The sequence below is a fragment of the Octodon degus genome, unplaced genomic scaffold, assembly GCF_000260255.1.
Source record: "Octodon degus isolate 3935 unplaced genomic scaffold, OctDeg1.0 scaffold00003, whole genome shotgun sequence".
In the NCBI taxonomy this organism is placed as follows: Eukaryota; Metazoa; Chordata; class Mammalia; order Rodentia; family Octodontidae; genus Octodon; species Octodon degus.
In genome coordinates, this window is record NW_004524579.1 from 12,226,348 (window position 1) to 12,231,515 (window position 5,168).

A 5,168-nucleotide genomic window follows, 5' to 3' on the forward strand; every position below is an offset into this window, starting at 1 on the left:
TGGTGGTTTTTGATGCTCGGTAAAACATGGGAATTCAGAAAAGTGTCTTTGTTGTTACCTGGATTTGCACCTTCAGGAGTCTCATATAGCATTGGATTCAACACACTTAGGAATACAGCTATATACATGATTTCATTTTCAAGACCAGATTGTATTTAGGTATCTAAATATACTTTGTATAAAGAATTTTATTGTTCAATTATATGCCTTGTAATTTAATTTTATCATGTATGTAATGTAACAACAATAAAGGTTAAAATTGTTTTCCCAAACTATACTTTTAATAAAATTTATTAAAAATTATATTCCTGAAGCACTCCAAAGATCTAATTAAATATGTTCCTTAGAAAGTACCAAGTATAAAAAGTGAAGCCATGTTGTTATGTTGAGCTGTAGGGGACTCAGGTCAACAACTTCTGACATTGCCAGTCAAGCGGAAGACCCAATATTATTATGGACTACTGGACTATTGTGGAATATTTTGCTGAGTTCACACACCTATAATATTTAAATGACGGAACTAAACAAAAGGGATACAGATGAATGACCATTTTGTATCTGTGTATTCAAATTGGTTAGGATAGATATACAGCTATATTCTCTTAATTCAATGAATAGAGGGATTTGTTCTAATAGTGTTTGTAAATAGGATATCATGTCTGCATCTTGTACAACAAATAACCACTAGGAAGACAGTATGCAATGTGTTAATTATTGAAACTGTCCTAATTTAATTTCAAACTGTCTCATTGCTATGTTTCTCAATAAAATTATGGGGGGGGGACTACCATGAAAAAAAAAAAAGAACAAATCATTCTATTCAGTAAGAGAATGTAACTATATATCTATCCTAACCACTTTGAATACACAGATATAAAATGGACATTCATCTGTATACCTTTTTTTTTTTAAAGTTCCGTTATTTGAATATTATAGATGTGTTAACTCAGCAAAATATTCTAAGACTCCAGTAGTCCAGGAGAAAGGTTCTAGGAGATTTTCTTTTTCTTTTTCTTCTTTTTCTTCTTCTTCTTCTTTTTTTTTTTTTTTTTTTTTTTTTTTTTTTTCGGAACCAGGGATTGAACTCAGATCCTTGCATTTGCCAGTCAAGCGCTTATCCTACTGAGTCATCTCCCTGGCCCCTCTAGGAGATTTTCTTAACTATGTGACTATTTTGTTATTCTGAACTTTTTTCTTGTAGTACTTATGCTTTTAACTTTCAAGAACTCTTTCTTGATTTTTCCTTCTCAAGTATTCTTGTTCTTGTTTACAGGACTTCCCTGATATCACTTAATTTTTGTGATTAATAATATCATAAAAATTTTAATTTTCAAGTACTTGAAACAAAAGTTACTGCTAAGATAGAGCTTAGCAATATGCAGGGTTGCATTGCTATCAAGCTATATCTCATGTGTGCGTCACCACGCCCGGTTTTGGTGGCCTTTTTTAAATTTTTTTTTTTTTTTTTTTTTTTTGCGGAACCGGGGATTGAACTCAGGCACTTGGGCTTGCCAGGCAAGCACTTATTCTACGGAGCCATCTCCCTGGCCCCTAAAAAAATTGTTTTTGAAACAATGTCTTGCTAAGTTGCTTAGGTAAGACTCAAACTGGTGATCCTCTTATCTCAGTCTCCCTCAGTGCTGGGATTACAGGCATGTATCACTGGAACTACATTTCTCAGGCCTTTTTCATATATTATTATGATTTTTTCTTTTGGGACAGGGTTTCACTGCTTTCTTCATGCTGGGCTCCACATTTCCCTCAAATTGTACTTGAAAACAGAACGGATTCTAATAGTAGCTAGAAACAGATACTTTCAATGTCTTGTTTAGAGTCCGTCTTAGCCAACTCCAAAAGTTTATTGCACACGCTGCATATCTCCTAAATTACTGTAGGAAATTGTCTTGCCTATTATTTACTTGCTGCAGACACACTAAGCTTTTTGCTTTTTCACTCAGAAGTAGCAATTTTCTTACCATTTTCCACATGATAGACCTAGATTCTTGGCATGGTAATCAGTACAGCATTCCAGGAAGAAGAGAAGGTTGCAGTTAGATCTTTTGACACCTAATTTCCGAAGTCACACAATATCACTTCCATCATATTCTTTTGGTCAGGGCAAGTCACAGAGCCAGCTCCATTCACAGATTGGAAGTGTGGGCTCCACCTTTGCCTGAGAGAAGTGGCAAAGTCATATTGCAAAGTGATGAGAATGCCGGAGGTGGGAGGGACTGCTTATGGCTGCTGTGTGGCAACAAACCTGCCGAATCAAAGTAACTTCGATGACAATGAACAAAGACACTCTGAGATGTAAAATTTCTTGAAAATTTATCTTTTTTTCCAGAGGGTACGTACTTACAAAAAACAAGGGTATAAACCATGAAAGAGCAAAACCAGTGATCTGGGAACTAGGGGCTTCTATGAAAGTTGGAAAGCCAATATAATTCCTGAGATAGGGCTATGAGAGTCACATGTGGAAGAGGAGAATCAGAGACTCCAGGTGGTGTCTCCAAGATTGGATTAGGAAGACAATATAGGCCTGAGAGATTATTTAACAAGACAGAGAAAGGCATTTTCTGAACTTCTGAAAGGTATTTTCAAAATTTATCCAGCTGTTCAAGAAAAAAGCGATAAAAATTGAGGAAAACATTAACATTAACAGGAAAAATGTCAAGAAGGGGCATGTAAGCATGTATACTTCTTGGCAGGGTGTAAAAAAATGCCAGCATACCCATAAATTTAAAAACTATAAAGTTGTTTTTTAAAAACTATGTTACTTTACTGGGATGCTGGAGGAAGGAAAGTAGGCAATCAGAAAGCTAAAATTCCTATGTGGAGCACTGGGCCTGGTGGTTCACACCTGTAATCCCAGCCCTTGGGAGGCTGAGGCAGGAGGATTTCTGGGAGTTCGAGGCCAGCCTGCCCTACATAGTGAGTTCAAGGCCAGTGTGGACTACAGAATGAAATCTTGTCTGAAAAAAACAAAACAACAATAAAAAAAATTCTCATATGGAAATTCAGTATTTTCTTTTTTTTTTTTTTCCAGTATCAGGGATTGAACTCAGGACCCTGCTTCAGTCTTTTCAATTGTATTATATACAATTGAAAAAATGTCAGTGTATTATACAGAATATAGTAGTGTTTAGAAATTAATGTCTCTAGGCAGTAAAATGTCAGGTGGATATTATAGAAGGAACTAATCTTTTGTTATAAACTTTTATTGCTCTTGATCTTTAAAACTAAGATATAGCATGACATAGAAAAGAAGTTATTCAAAAAATATGCTCAGAAAAAATTGGCTGTGAATCAAAGGATAAATTATTATCAGTCAGATTCAAGACAATTGTTAGGGTAAAAATATCCTGAAAAGAATTAAGGCTAACCTAGATAATTAAAAATTTTTAAATGTTTCATTTTGGGTGCAAAGTACCCTTTGAAGCTTTAGGATTAAAATTGACTAATATGACTTTCAATTCTGAAAGTATTATAGTTTACTGGGTAGGCATAGGGTACGCAAGTATTTCTAATACACCATGAATACTGGGATTGTAGGAATGTATATAAAGCGATCTGAAACTACTGAGGAAAGAGACACCATCATTGTTCGGGGTGGAGTTGCAGGTGGTTCTCCAGAAGAGCTGATGTTAGAAATGTGTGTTGAGGGATACGAGGGTTTTGCTGCCTACTATATTGGGAGAGCATTCTAGGCTGACAAACCCACCAGGAAGAAGCTCAGTGTGTTCAGGAAAGGGTGATCCATTGGTGTGGCTTTAAGCAGGGTGTGAAGTAGAGAATGACCAGAGATGAGCCTGGTAGAGTGGAGCAGGACTAAGCAGGCTTGGAGCTCTTTCAAGTGCAGAACCCTGTGTGGCTACACAGGTGCCACATCAGGAAGACAGCCCTCCTTCTCAGAGTAAGAAGCTCAATGAGGAGGAAGAGGTCTGGATTTGAGGCAGATCCTGATCCCAGTGGGAGAGGGGCGGAGGAGCCTAGGGTACAAGGCCCCGTTGGAGGGAAAAGCAGGGAGTTGGTGAGCTCTGGGGATGGGGCAGATGGAGGGTGGAAAGGAGGGAGAGCCGGCAGCTCACGCTTGCTAAGCTTCATCAAGGCATGCTGGCAAGAGTCTCTTTCCGGAGAGAAATCCATGGGTAGAGGGCAGTGGCAGCGGTTTGCAGCAGTTCGCTGCAGCGTGAAGGGAGGGGGCACCCACCCTGAGTTATATTGCTGAGGGCTTTGGGTAAGGATGGCTCCCTCACAAAGAGTGTCTCGCCACCTTCAGCAGGCACTGGCTGATGGGGCAGGAGGGACCAAAAGAGTGCTGTGGGAGCGGGGAAGCCCCAAGTGCTGTGGGGCTCTCTAGGGAGGAGGGAGGTGGACCGTGAAAGTGGGGGTGAGGGGAAGTGAGGGGGGAGGGCTACGAGGCTACTGTGAAAGGAATGGGCTTTGAGGCTTAGGAGCTCTTGCCAGGAGGAGCTGGTAGGGTGGGGTCGGGTCTGACCAGAGGTCTTACTCAAAGAGCATAGCAGCAAAAGCTGGTGCAGCCTCTGCTGGGAGGAGCAGGACAGTCATGGGATTATTATTAAGACCAGGATAAGTAGGTATGTGTGGCAGAGGAGTCCACGGCGTGAAGCTCTTTTCTCTGGAGAGAGATGCGATTCTGGTGTTGCACGGGGGAATGAGTATATCAGAGCGACCCTTTCCTGAGAGGAAAACGGAGTCCAGAATTTGGCGGTGGCCGGCGAATCGAGAGTGCTGTGAATTCTCCTTGCAAACAAAGGGGGTCGCCCGTGAGCAGCGAGGAGCTTTGCTTCTCCAAGCCCGGAGGTGGAGCAGCCGCAAAGGTTCCCTTGAAAACAAGGGGTTCCCGGGGGATTCCTGGTTCTCCGAGGCCCCTCTGCAATTCGGAGACCTCGTTGGCCCCATAGGTCCATTCAGGCTTTCGGAGACTTGACTAAGAGGACGTGGTGATGCAGAGGTTTGACCAATGTCCGCAGGGCACACCGGGGCCGGGCCCGGCCCGGCCCTGGGGTCCTGGAGCGTCGCCTCGCAGCCCAGCAGGCCTCTCCCCTGGTGCCCTTACGTTTGTCTCTGGAGAGGAGCTACCTGGATTTCCTAGTTCCTCCTCCTCCTCCTCCACCTCCTCCTCCTCCTCCTCCTCCTCCTCCTCC